This window comes from Lygodium microphyllum, chromosome 12 (genome assembly GCF_053477565.2).
Source record: "Lygodium microphyllum isolate KBCC chromosome 12, Lygodium_microphyllum_v1.1.10, whole genome shotgun sequence".
Lineage (NCBI taxonomy): Eukaryota > Viridiplantae > Streptophyta > Polypodiopsida > Schizaeales > Lygodiaceae > Lygodium > Lygodium microphyllum.
Window position 1 is genome coordinate 53,893,750 of NC_141146.1, and position 15,183 is coordinate 53,908,932.

The 15,183-nt window shown below is 41.3% G+C and overlaps 1 pseudogene; it reads right to left on the reverse strand.

The window, feature by feature from the left end:
* Positions 1-2,888: 2,888 nt before the first annotated feature.
* LOC148027777 (uncharacterized) lies at positions 2,889-4,227 on the reverse strand (annotated as a pseudogene).
* Positions 4,228-15,183: the final 10,956 nt, after the last annotated feature.

The window sequence follows — 15,183 nt, forward strand, 5'->3', positions numbered from 1 at the left end:
GTCCTATCCTGCAACTTTATCAGCTTATTCAAAGTTATCTGATAAATGTCCTTTGTAGTGGATCCTTCTTTAGATCCATCACTACCAAATGGATCGTCTACTGTTTCTAGTTCAGTAGAGGATAAATGAGCTCTCTCACTTTGAGAAGACTCAGGGTAAGCATCCACTATTACACGATTGGCACCTCTACCTAGAATCACTCGACGAAACTCGATAACTAGGACATCCTGCAAACCTTATCACCCTAAAGTCCAAGTTCCATGCTTGTGGTGGTAACGTGGACTTGAGTGATGCAACCTTCTGATTGCCTCAGACTGCCATTAGCCATCCTAAGAAGTGTGAAGCCATCTTTTTGGATTTCTAGACCTAGCCTCTCCATCAAGTCTGAACTCATGATATTGACAGAGGACCTAGTGTCCATGATAGTATGCTCCACTAATATTCCATCCACATATACTGGAACCCTGGGACAATGCTTTTTAGCATGCTCAAACCAATCTTCTCCTACTCGTGATATGCCCAAAGGTTCTACAATATACCCAATATGCATGATTTTCTTAATTCCTCGCGTACTCTTGGAGACTATTTAATCAATTACAGGAGGTTCATGTCTAGTTTAACGCAAAGAGAACTTGCTAAATCAAAGTCGTGGTAGTTAGCCAAAGCTCTCTTCTCTCGCCAAATCATTCTCTCCTTTGGTCTTTGAACCGGCTTTGGTGTCTCTTTGTTAACTTTTACATTTTTTCTTGGCAAGTATTTATCCTTCTTAGGATTAACTTTACTATCAACAGGCCTTAGAGGTCTCCATATCAGGATTCAGGACTTGATTTTCCCTAGCATCTTGCTTAGGGTTTCCTTGGATAGATTTTACATTTTCTTTGTCACCCTCTCTAGCCTTTTGACCTCTTGTTACGGCTCGTAGATTAGAAGTTTCAATGCCATTGACAAATATAGCCTCAATAAGGCTGACTCCATTGCCATGAAGCAACTCCTCTACAGTAGCCTTTCCTCTTTGTAGTATTTGTCTTGGTCCATCATCTTGCTGGAGATTATTCCCATGTGTGCAATGATTGAATGGACCTGGCTATTTCCTCCTTGTTGGAGAGAACTGATCTTACTCCAATAGGTAGCAGTTAAGTGGCCAAACTTTCCAAAAATATCACATTTGACATTTGGACAGTTCCTAGGGAAGTGTTGGCCACCACACCACTTATAGCTAAATCCTGAGTGGGCACCCTCTTTAAGGCATCGACTCCCTATAAAATTATGTTGTTTCTTAAGGAAATTGACATCAACATCTATTTGTCTATATTGTTCAGTAATCATGTTAGTGTAGTGCTTCATCATATCCTTAACTTCACTAAGGACATTCGAGGCGCTTGACTCGTAACCGCGATTGTCTATCTGTCGCCCCATTGGCCTAACCACTTGATTGGGAATCGGCCATTGAAGTACTAGGAATATATTACGGTTCATTGTTTGGCCTCCAACATTTAGTGGAGCCATCTGACTAGCCATAGGCATAGTCACACTGGGAGGAGCTGGTAACATAGGCAAATTTGGCATGATACTCCCTCTTCCATTTGCATTTGACATGGGGTCCCCTTGACTCCCATTGGTCAGTGCCAAATTATTTCCATTCTAATTTACCCTTGCTGCATAAGCCACTTGCAAGCACGACTCTACTCCTTCTGCTTGGGTAATAGAAGTGTCAATGTCAGCCAAAGCGACACTACTCAGCTGCACCTGGATATTGAAATCTAATCCATGTAGGAAATATTGCCATTGTGCAGTCGGTGGAATGGGAATATAAGTATCAAGTTTGCAAAGAACTTACTTTAGTTTCTTGGCATAGGCCTGGACATTCTCATTTGGCTCCTGGAGTGTTACATTCAAGACACGCAACCAATACTGTCCACCCTGTTGGAAACTACGAGGAAGACGAAAGATGAAAGGAAGAGAGGAGAGAAGAGAGATATGAGACACGGAAGTGGAACCCCAGAAGTGTGTCAACTGATCACACATGATAGGAATATATAGAGGGGACCGGGGCACTATATATAAACAAACTATATATAGATAACACTATATATAGCTAACACCCCCGCTCAAATAAAAGCCCCTTACTATGGATGAAAAAACCCTTGGGGGCTCAAGGGAAAAACCCACAGCTCTATATAGGCCTACCGTTATATTAATATTCAAAATATAAAATTACAAAGTTGAACTTACAAGAGCCTATTCATAGGCATCAAAGGAGCTATATCACTCTTGAATTACAATAGCCTATTCAGAGGCATCAAAAGAGCTTTATCACTCCTAAATATACAACATGTAAAATAAGGATAAGCGACATCATTGCAAAAGATAAAATCTCCAAGAAATTCCTTCAATTGAACTTGGGATGTAAGCAGTATATCTGTCACATCAAAACTTAAAGAAAAAATGTTACAGTGATGACATTAGAACAACACAAGGTCTATAGAGACGGTTCACGACGCCGCTCTATAGACAACATAACACATGTAGGACCCCATGAATAAAATATAAATGAAACAATTTGTCATCAGCTGGAAAGAATATAAATGAAACAATTTGTCATCAGCTGGAATATAGACGCTCATCAGTTGGAAAGAATATAAACAAAATAATGTGTCATCAGCTGGAATATAGACCCTCATCAGCTGGAATAACGAACGAGGATGATCATCATGAATCTTAAACTATTCCTTCCATGTGTTTAGTGGTAAGTAACTATTAGCGTTTTTGAACAAGACAAAACAATGAAAGCATATGCATAGATGTGCACTTCAACCTCTCCATTGTTCATTGATCATTTGCTCTATATGCTCGCGGAGGTCCTGACGGCGTGCGCACTTCAACCTCTCCGTTGGTCACTAATCATCTGCTCTTTCCAAGCTTTCCTTCTTCCAACACGGGATTTAAACCCTAGGATTCTAGGGTAGACCTCTACTTTGCTAATTGGATATGTTATGGGGAAGAAAAAGAAAACCAGCACTCGAACAACTGGAGTCATTTCTGCCCCAATTGCCAATCCATGAAACATTGCTGCCCCAATTGCCAATCCATGAAACAAGATCTAGGTATTCTTTCTGAGGAACCAGGGCATCAGATATTTCCACATACTTGGAGACACCCTTGGCCCCTTGCAAAGCTTCCATCTTTGCTTTGGATCGCTTTGGAGCTTTGTTTGCTGACAAGATCAACACAGGGACTTTTCCTTCCAGATCTGCAAAAAGAGCAAGAAACTCCTCTGTTGTTTGCACAGGTCAAGCAATCCTGTCAAGAAAGCAGTAGGTGCATAGCATGCACCTTCACGCTTGGTTAAGGCAAGCCTACTCTCCAATAAAGATGGTGTTATATTGTTTGGATCAACATAAACATGAGAGAGGTACTGTGTCTGGATGTTTTCGGGACTGCTAACCATGAAATTGTACATCATCAAGCCAAGCCTAGGAGATTGCAGCGAGCCCCGCAATAAACCATACCTGGTTTCCATTTCAGGCCCTCTTCCAAAGACTATAGGCATTGGACCGGCCCATGTTGGTGCAACAACATCAATAGCACATGCCTTAATCAGACCCTTCTTCTCGCAGCTCGGAAGTTCAGGAAAGCAACTAGCAGAGAATCTTCATTCGTCTCTACTGCTTGTATCTCTACCTTCTCAGGCTCAGTCTCTGGCTTCTGTGCCTCTTGCTCCTCTGGCTCTATCTTCCCTATCTTCTGATTGTCTGTTTCTAGCTTCCCTAATTCCTGGTTGTCTGTCTCTGGCTTCTCTAGGCCCACCTTCTCTGGCTCTTACTTTTCAGGCTCCAGGTCCAGCTTTTCTTGCGCCTGCTATTCCACAATCTTAGAAGTAAGCGAAGAAGACACGGGTGGAAGATATTGTTCAGTCTTTTCAGCCTCTTGCTCAGAATTACGAACGTCATTTTCATTAGGAAGAGTGCTGTCCTCTGTTAGGTGCATGTGAGGTGCAAGCGCTTCATCACCATCAGCTTCATGTTAATTTGGCTCCGTTACAGTATCACGCGAGACAACAGCATGCTCTGCTGCAGGCTCCAAGTCTTTGGCTTCCTCAATAGGACCGATGGAGTCATCTAACTTGTGCTCTGTGGGAGGTACTGCGGAAAAAGCAAATTGTGCTCTGTGGGAGGTACTGCGGAAAAAGCAAATTGTGCTCTGTGGGAGGTACTGCGTCCCCCGCATCCTGCGTGGGAAAAAGCAATGGAGAAGCAGAGGAAGGAACGGGTGGCTACGTCTCCATAAGGAACGGGTGGAGCTTCGTAGGAATGGGTGGAGCTTTGTCTGCCCTGTCTGGAGGATCGATGACATCTGTCGCTCCTTGATGGCCGAGACAAGCTGACGAGGGGAGCGACGAGGCTGGGATGCTGTAGAGGGATCATCCTAATTGTGCTGAAGACAAAGGCCAGATTCTCTCCGATGAAGATGAGTACGTACGCGATGCAGAAGGCACCCTGGTTGAGGACAATCGTGAGGTCGATTGAGGCACGGCCCCATCGGCTACACACGACGAAGCCAAGGTCAGAGAAAGTGCTGATGGGATGGTGCCCATCTTTAGCTCTGGACCAGACGAGGAGCATCATGTAGAAGGACCATGACGATCACTCCCAACCATGGCTTCCTTCTCCCTATTGAAAGAAGAGTATATCTGGCTCATCTTCTCGATGCAAGAATAGGCTTAGGCCTCATAGGGTCAGCAGTGTGCCTGCCGCCATCTCTCGCAGGCGCTGCTTGGGCTCTGATATCATGTTGGAAACTGCGAGGAAGACGAAAGATGAAAGGAAGAGAGGAGAGAAGAGAGATATGAGACACGGAAGTGGAACCCCAGAAGTGTGTCAATTGATCACACATGATAGGAATATATAGAGGGGATCGGGGCGCTATATATAAACAAACTATATATAGCTAACACTATATATAGCTAGTGTTAGCTATATATAGCTAACACACCCCTCTAAGGGGCAAACTCTCTACAAAAGGCCGTGAAGAATTGGTCAATGCTAGTTATGGTTTCAGCCTTTAGAGCGTGATACCATATTGTTGCCCTTCCTTTTATTATCATGTTGAAGAACATCATTAAGTGTCCTTCATCTTGGATTCGATAGTTGAACATGAGTTTTTGAAACTCATTAATATGGAGTTCTCCATCTTCTTCTGCTAACCCATTGAAGATGGGTAAAGGTGCTCCTAATGCCAGTAAATCTGGTGTCCCTGTTGGAATTGCAAGCAATGGGTTGTGCCATGGCTATAATCGGATTGACAGTAGGAGTTTGTGTACGTAAAACTACACCCCCACTTGAAGTGGGTTGATGGACTGGAAGAGGGAAAGTATTAGGACCTCCTCTTGCACTCAAAGGGCTACTTGTGACACTTGGGTTATTAAAACCATTGCCTCTTATGCATATCGAGCTGCTCCCTTGAGAAGAATAACGCCTTAGAATCTCAGCTTGCCATCTAGCCCTCTCAGCACGTTCCTCTTTTTGTATTTTGGCTTGACGGTTCTTCTTAGAGGACATAAACATACTATTTTGTTCCTAGAGACCCTAGATTCGGAATTGATGGCTCCCAGCAAATGCACCACCTGTCGGGACCTAAAATGGGCCTGACACTATCTCTCTAGCACTAGCCGAGGACCTCTAAGACACATAAGACACCCCACATGGCCTCGCAGTCAGGAGCCTCTAAGGCTTAGACTACACTAAAATCTAATATAAATTTTGTGTTTGTAATAGGACATCGTCCAACGTTTGCTCTCCCCTACTCCTTAGAGGTAGATTTCATACATATTGGTATAATATACCACGTATCACATACATAGGAGGCAACCTCTCGGTTGAGAATCATCGCGGCCCCCATTGCAGCTCTCCTACATCTCAGAGATTGGCCCCTTGATATGCTGCTCCAACATAAAGAACAAACGTACAAGCTCCACTCTTTGATTTATTGAATGATCTAGGAGTTGATATTTCCTCACTGAACGTACCCCAAGGAACTGCTTGTCTAATCCTATAGCAAGGCCTTCCTCACACTCTCAGCATTGGTTAATGTTTGGTATACAAGTGCTATGCATCCAGGATTTTATACCATGTGGCATGCAAAATGAAAATGTGGATGCCTGTTGTGCACAAACATTTTATTTTAAAACAAATCAACAAAGTGGAGTGTAAAAATTAGCCATTTAATGATTTTCAATCTCTGCGTTGTTGCTGCATTGTTAGAGATAGCACCGAGTTTCCTCGTGCTACTAGTCTCTTTAAACTTAAATGATTATTGCCCTATATGACATGCACAAACAAAATATCAGACTTTACTTCATTTTCAACACTTAAACGCTTCCACCACCCCTCTTTTCCCCCTACCGTTTATATGTTGCATCGTTGCATAGGTGCAGGGTTTTATTTTTTGTCATTTTCTATGTATAAAGCAAAAAAAAAGCACTAAAACACAAAAAAATAGGATGAACTGAGTCTATACCTCATGCATCAACCTTGCAAAACATTCACAGACATTAATCATATTTTTTCTTAATTTTAAAAGCATAAAAACCTATTTTTATCACATTTTTCCTATTTATTTATTCATTATAATAGGTTATTTTTTAATCTATGATTATTGACTGATTATGATAGTTGAAAGATGGTTTTTATCAGAATTTTTTCCCACATGAATGTCTTTTCCCCACCCTAAACCAACAAAATCTTAATTTTTACTCTAAAAATGCACTTTTTGGGTTGGAATTTAATTATTACGACCATGTATCATTACGATTTTGCATTTCTTTTATGCAAAGCCCTCAATCACGATGCAAAAAAGATCCAAACAAATTTTTGTTCCATATGAATTTCATTTAGACCATCAAACATAAAAAAGAAGCAAATTTCCTTTGTAAAAATGAGGCATACCGTTTATGCATGTGTTGCGGGTTTTTTGATAATTAATACAGACATCCCATGGACTAAACCAGCAATCATTCTTTAGTGCTGAACACCTTCCCTCAGTCTCCTCTTGATCTTGAAGCGATCCGATCACCGCTGGCGGTCAAGCATCCTTTAGCCCCTCTTCTTCTTGATTCCATATGTGTGAACCATCATTTGGAAGAGAAAGAGGGAGGAGAGAGAAAGGATAGATCTAGATCTCAACAACTGGGTAGCCAATTTCAAAGGTGAGAGTGGCGATGGAGAGTATAGAGATCCTTCATCTTGTTGTTGTGATCGCTTTATATGAGTGTATTGACCCTGGGGTATGGTTTATAGCGCCCCCCCTTCCCCCCCCTCCCCATCCTCTGCCGCCTTCGACGTGATTCAAATTTCCCTTGAAAGTTGGATTTTTTGACAAATTTTGAGCACTTTTTTGGGGCAAAAATCCATCACTCACTTTGCAATTAAATATATGTTGTGAATGCTAATAGCTATGTAATTAATATTTTATACTAGAGGATGGAAAACCATGGCTTTTGTCTCATAAGGGTGGTTGGGCCTTGTGTTAGATATGCTCAATGCCCCACCCTCATAAGATGCCACCAATGATCCATGGTGCTCAAAGTTGTAAGGCCCCCATTATGAGGAGAAGCCATATGTGAGCTTGAATATTGGTTGAGTCCTAACTTGTATGTCAGATGAGAAGCACGCTATAGGAAACCTCTTCATATGGAAAAATCTATAGTTTGATTGCTATTTGTATTTTATTTATAATTAAATATATGATATGAATGCTAATAGCTATGTAATTAAAATTTTATAATAGAGGATGACAAACCATGACTTTTGTCTCATAAGGGAGGTTGGGCCTTATGTTAGATATGCTCAATGTCCCACCCTCATAAGGCGCCACCAATGATCCATGGTGCTCAAAGTTGTAAGGCCCCCATTATGAGGAGAAGCCATATGTGAACCCGAATATTGGTTGAGTCATGACTTGTATATCAGATGAGGTCTATGTGATTGGATGGCAAAAAGGTGATCATTGTGGGTCTAATCTTTGGGTTAGACAAAGTCGTTAAACTGGTAGCAACATTGAGGCACATTGCATCGAGTTGCGGGTTAAGGGAGTTATCGGGGGCCCCTATTTTGGGGTCTGAGGGCCGCAGTAGGCGGCCCTTGGTTGAGGGATCCTAGGGAGGCCAACGGCCCCCCTAGTGGGGGTCTAAGGGCAGTGTCTCTAGCCTCGACAGTAAAGGGAATATTCCTTGGACGACTACTAGAGGCTCATATGGTAGGTCGATCAGGCTAACCTAACCACCTTCATGGGCTATAAAAGCTAAACCCCTTCATGGCCATCCATCATCTATCTTTCACCCAGTCAGAGTTGTTCCAGCTAGCCTTAAGCTCTTCACTTATCTTTTGTCTAGATCTCCATATCTAAGCTTCATAGTGGAAGCACACGAGTGGACAGAGCCATCTTTGTATTAGTTGTTTGGAGCTAAATAATTTTTTTTGTTCTCTTCTTATCTGTTGTGTACTCTCTATCTCTTTCAGAGATTCTGTTTGTTGTGCTATGTAATTTTTACATGGTATCAGAGCCCAGGGGGCTTTAGGGATCGAAGAGTATGCAAGAGGCAAAGGCTTCAATAGCAAAGAGAAACGGTGTCGTCTTTTGAAAGTGGTTCTGGTGCATCAGGAAGTGGTGTAGGAGGTGGTGCTACTATGTCGACTATTCAAACACTAAGGATTCATCCACCAACCTTCAGCGAAGGCAAGTTAGATGGTACAAAATACACCTTGTGGAAGTTCAAAATTACAACTATCCTTGATTCTTATGAGCTTTTGGAGATTGTGCCGGGGACTGATGTAGAACCACAACCTACCCCAACCCATCAAATTTTAGTGTGATGATTCCTTTGAATGTTGACCTTCTACGAGCTTGGAAACGAAGGAATGCAGATGCATTGTGTGCCTTAGTTACAAGTTTTTCTGAAAATATTCTGACTTTGATTCAGCATACAAACAAAGCATCAGAGGCTTGGAATGTATTGAGGAGTCAGTATGAAATGCAAAACCAAACAAGGATTCAAAACTTGGAGAAACAACTAGCAGCGGAGAAGTTTGCTAAAGGAGAGAGGACTAAAGCATTCATCACTCGGATTAAGAATTTGTGCGACCAGATGACTGGCACTGGGATACAAAAGACTAGTGAGGAGCTAGCTCAGAGATGTCTTTGGATTTGTCCACAAAAGTCTGATGGACTAGTAACTGCCCTTAATACTCAGGTGAGACCTTCAACTTTGACTTTTGAGAAGTTTTGTGGAGTATTGATGGAGGAGGAGTTGAGGCTAAAAGACGAAGAAGAAAGCAACAATGGAGATGCTGCATTCTCTACCAATGAAAAAGGCAAAGATGGTTCCTCCACAAAAAATGATGGTGACAAAAAGAAGAAGGGCGGTAAGAAGAAGTTTCAAGGAGAGTGCTTCTATTGCAAGAAGAAAGGACATGCAATCATAGATTGTCATGTCAAGAAGGTAGATGAAAAGAATGGCACCCTTAAAAGTAAAGGGAAAGAGACAGCCAATACGACTGAAGCAGAGTTGGAGTTATTCATGGCAATCATTGAGGAGGCATGCTCTGCGGTGCAAGAAGAATCTACCACTTACTCATGGGTGTTGGATAGTGGGGCCTCTACAAGAATCCACCATTGTGACGGTTGGAAATGATGCAAAATGCCTTGCTGCGGGCACATGTTCTATTTCTTTTATTGCTGCAAATGGTGAAGTAAAAAATCTTTCAAATGTGTTGTATGTTCCCAAAATTAGGAGAAATATGCTATCAGTTTGCTACCATAACCGAACTTGGTCATGAATTGAGGTTCAAGAAGATACGTGTTGAAATTCTAGACAATGATGGCAAAGTTTTTGGAAAAGGAGAAAGAAGGAAAAACCTATATGAGCTAAGTGCTCTTACAACCACAGATGTAGTGGGCACAAGTAAGCTTTGGCATGAAAGGTTTGGACACATTGGATTTGCAGTGTTGAAGGAGATGCACAAGCAAGGTATGGTTGCTCACCTACCTGCAGTGATATTGAATTGAATGAACCATGTGAAGCTTGAATGATGGGCAAGCAACATAGAATGACATTTCCACATGGAAGCAAGAATAGAGCACATGCTCGTGTAGAGTTGGTGTATGCTAACTTGTGCTGTAAGATGCCTACACAGGCCTTAGGGGGATCTTCTTATTTTATGTTGATTGTCAACAACTACAGTAGGAAGATGTGGGTGTACTTCCTTTGTGATAAGGCTCAAGATTTTGTAAGTTTAAAGAATGGATAAAACTTGTTGAGAATGAAACAACAGGGAAAAGTGTGAAGAAATTTAGAACAGATGGTGGTGGTGAGTTCAACTCACTTTTGCAAGAGCAAAGGGATCAAGCGTCAATTGAAGACGCCTCACACACATGAGAACGGTATTGTGGAATGTAGGATTCACACCATTGTGGAGATGGCATGATGCATGCTAAAGAGCAAGGGATTGCCCTTTCACTTTTGGGCTGAAGCTGTTAATACTATAGTCTACATTCTAAATCGGAGCTACACAAAGGCTCTCAAGGGAAAAAAACCTCATTAGGCTTACATTGGTAAGAAACTATCTGTGTCTCACATTTTAGAATTTTTGGATGTGAATGTTATGATATGTTCCAGATAAGAAGAGAAGCAAGTTAAAACCAAAAAGTAGAAAATATATCTTCTTGGGTTATAGTGATGAGCAGAAGGCTTACAAATTATATGACCAAGAGGCAAAGAAGATCATTGCAAGCTGTGATGTGGTGTTCAAGGAGTAGCCGCATATAGTGGAGGAAGAGAAGGCAAGTTCTTCCACTTTATCATCAAGTGAAGAAGTAGTCCACTATGAACTTGTCCCAAGAGTTGTCCCTATCCTTAAGGAGGAGGAAGCATCGTCTTCAAATGATGAGAAAAAATTTCACCAACCTGACATCACCCCCACTGGAAAAGCCATTGCCACATTGGGTGAAGCAGCTCTATGATCACAATAATCCTATGCCTACATCTGTTGAGGAGAAGGTAGATGGTGGACCAAGGAGGTCTCAGAGAATAGAGGAGCAATGGAGGGCTTATGCTCACATAGTCAATATGACCTTGATGGTTGAGATTATGAGAGAAGTAAAGGAGCCAACTAACTTAGAAGAAGCACTTGCAGATCCAACATGGAAGGCAACTATGTAAGCCAAATATGACAACATAATGAAGAATGACACTTGGGAGCTAGTGGGAGGTTATTGTTTTGGCACCAAATGGATTTGGAAGGTAAAGTAAAAGGCTGATGGTACCTTAGAAAAGTAAAAGCTAGACTGGTTGCCCATGGATTTTCATAGGTTGAAGGGTTTTATTTTCAAGAGTCATTTGCCCCAATTTCCAAAATGACCACTATTCACACAATACTTGTAGTGGCCGCCCACAAGTAGTGGCCAGTTTACCAAATGGATGTTAAATCAATGTTCTTAAATGGTGACCTCAAGGAGGAGGTGTGGCTCAGCCACCAGGGTTTGAGGCCCCCCATTCTTAGAACAAAGTGTGTAAGATGAAGAAGGCATTGTATGGGCTAAAACAAGCCCCAAGAGCATGGTACTAGTGGATAGATAAGTTCTTTTTAAGCTTAAACTTCAAAAGATGTGCATCATATGCTAACTTGTATGTTTATAGGGATGTTGAAAAGTTTGTAGTGATTGTCCTATATGTGGACGACCTTCTTATTATAGGTGACTATGAAGATATGATCAACCAAACTCGAAAGGCTTTGAGTTCTAAGTTTGAAATGATAGACTTGGGCTTGCTGCACTATTGTTTGGGGATTGAAGTCTGGCAAGAGCCAAGAAAGATCTTCATCTCTCAGAAGAAGTATGCATGGGAGATCTTGAAGGCATTTGGCATGACCGAGTGCAAGGAGATAGCTATACCTATGAGGTGAATGCAAAGTTATCCATTGAGGATACATCAGCACTAGCAGGCATAGGGAGGTATGGAAGGTTGGTGGGCAGTCTGATCTACTTGTGTAACACCAGACATATATCAATTTTGTTGTTGGTGTTTTGAGCAGGTCCTCAAACAATATGGGTGCTCAGGTATCACATATAGTTTCAAAACTTCTCTTATGGGAAACTGTGATCAGATTGGGAAAGAGACAATGATTCTAGAAAGTCAGTTTATGGCTATTGTTTCTCTTTGGATTCAGGAATTTTCTATTGGATTAGTAAGAAGTAGCCAACGGTGGCATTGTCTTCTACCGAAGCAGAGTACAAGGTAGTTTGTTTTGCTGCATGTGAAGCCATATGGTTGAGAAGGACCCTATGGCATATGGGAGTGCAGGATGAAGAACCAACTGTGCTGAGATGTGACAATTAGAGTTGCGTCACCATTGCCAAAAATCTAGTGTTTCATGCACACACCAAACATATAGAGATCCAGTATCACTATGTGCATGATTTCATCGAGGATGGGATAGTGGAACTAGTCTACTGTCCAACAGAGGAGAATGGAGTGAATATCTTCACTAAAGCACTTATGAAGGATCTGCTTCAAGTTCATCTTTAGAAAATCGGCATTGGGCCAAGGAGATAGTTCACCTGCTGCTATAGGTGGGCGTTGAGGGGGGGTGTTAGATATGCTCAATGCCCCACCCTCATAAGGTGCCACCGATGATCCATGGTACTCAAAGTTGTAAGGCCCCCATTATGAGCAGAAGCCATATGTGAGCCCGGATATTGGTTGAGTCGTGACTTGTATGTCAAATGAGGTCTATGTGACCGGATGGCAAAAAGGTGACCGTTGTGGATCTAATCTTTGCGCTAGTAGAGTAGTTAAGCTGGTAGCAACTCGAGGCACATTGCATCGAGTTTTGGGGTAAGGGAGTTATCAAGGGCCCCTATTTTGGGGTTCGAGGGCTGCAGAAGTGACCCTTGGCTGGGGGGGTCCCAAGGGGGCCAGCGGCCCCCTTGCGAGGGTTCGGGGGCAGCACCCCTAGCCCAATGGTAAAGGGAATATTCCTTGGCCGACTAGTGGAGGCTCATATGGTAGGTCGGTTAGACCGACCTAACTACCTTTGTGGGCTATAAAAGCTAAACCCCTTCACAATCATCCATCATCTTTGTTTCACCCAGTCAGAGTTGTTCTAGTAGCTAGCCTTAAGCTCTTCACCTATCTTATGTCTAGATCTCCATCTAAGCTTCACAATGGAAGCACACAGGTGGAGAAATTCATCCTTGTATCAGTTGTTCAGAGCTAAAGAAATTTTTTTGTTATTCTCCTTTTATCTGTTGTGTACTCTCTATCTCTTTCTCAGATTATGTTTGTTGCGCGATGTAATTTTTACACCTTATTGTGTATTTTTCTCTTATTATTTCTAAATTTCTTAAATTATTCAAACTCTTTTATGTTTCATAGCATTGTGTGTATAAATATTTGAGACACTAGATTTAGCACATCGTCTACTTCGCAATAATAATGGCAAAAGAAAAGGCTCTAATTGTACCATGTAATCAATGTTAAGAAGTGAAACAAGAAGGGGGTGTTGGTTGTTACAAGACAAAAGCCAATGGAAGTAGCCAACTTACTAGAGCACTGCTAAGATTTCGAGTGATAGTAGACAAAGAGAATAATAAGTAAAAGGTAGAGTTGACATAGAGAACTACAATGCCAAACCATAAATGTACCCAAAACCACCGTAGCAGGGGCCCATCATCTCTCCAACCTTTTTAGCAAAGTAGCATTATTAGCTTAAAAAAGAAAAATAACAAGAATTCCTGAACTTGACAAGAAGAAACTTCAAGATGAAGATCATTAAGAAGCAAGGTGAAGAAGAAGAAGATGGCTGTGTCAATCTTAGAGTAGCAACCTCTATCTCCACATTAGCAAAGGTAAGAAGGTGAAGATAAGGAAACAAAAGCTAGATTTGTTTTTCCTTTTTCATAAAGGCAAATCCTAAAGTCTGCAACCCTAAAGGTTATCCTTTAGAGGCTTTAGCCCTTGTTTGTGTGGTGCAAAACTAGACAATCTTAAGACGAAGGATTAGATGATCACTTAAATTGTAAAAGTATTAGAAATAATCTAAATGATAAAAGTTACAAGAGTAACTTGAATTTTAGAAATGATAGAGTGACTTGAACGGGGGAAACCTCAAAAGAGAGCTCGATAAAATTCAAGAATTGACCAATAGGAGAGTTTTCAGGAAATACTTGAGGAAGCCAAATTTAGGTAGCATAAAGTGCAAAATTTGCAGGAATAACTTGAATACTAGGAAAAGCTACATGAGCATGTTTCATCTACACTAAGCTCAATGGATAAATTAAGGAAGAAGGAGAAAAATGTAAAGTGTGTTTTGACCATGGACATACCTCAAACACTATCCATATGTTTATGAGCCTTGTGATTGAGGGAAATCTTGCAAGTATTTCTACATAGTTGGTTTATGCAAGGAGTTTAATGGTATCCACAATAAGTTTACTTTGGTTGCAAAGAAAGGTTCTCATTCAACGATGGATAAAGCATGGGAAAAGATGAGCTATTTTGACCATGTACTTGATTATGCTTGTGAATGGCATGATGATCGTGATGGCAAGAAAGTCAAGTCTTGCTCAAGTTTGAAGCATGCTTGGAGATTGTGTAAAGCAGTTGAAAAGATCAAAGAGAAGTATTATGATGTTTTGGATTAAGATTTGGATTCAAGGTTGACTGATGATGACTATTGGTACCCTTTATCCATGGGATTGCCAAATATTGAGGAAGAGGGAGCGAGAGAATACAAGAGCTCAAGAAGCTAACGATCATTGAGTGGCTCAAACCTAACAAAGGAGCCTGCAAAGATCGGAGCACCGCACACCTTGCATGGATAATTTTAAAGTACTTGATATATTTTGGTGCCTTCAAATTTGATTGGTTATGTATTTAAGAAGATGATGTTGTCATGGATGATTAGTTTGAAGATGATGACTTTTTGGCATTGAGGATGTTCTTATGGATGATTATTTTAGTTTTCTTAATACTTTTAAGGAAGATAATACAACTAGAAAGCTGAATTTTAATGAAGAGGCTTTGCAAATACTTGAAAAGTTACTACCCATAGTACGAAATGCATCTATTAGTCATTTACTGTCTCCTGGTTGCAATTCCTAATCAAAGTCTAATAGGGGTACTTGGGG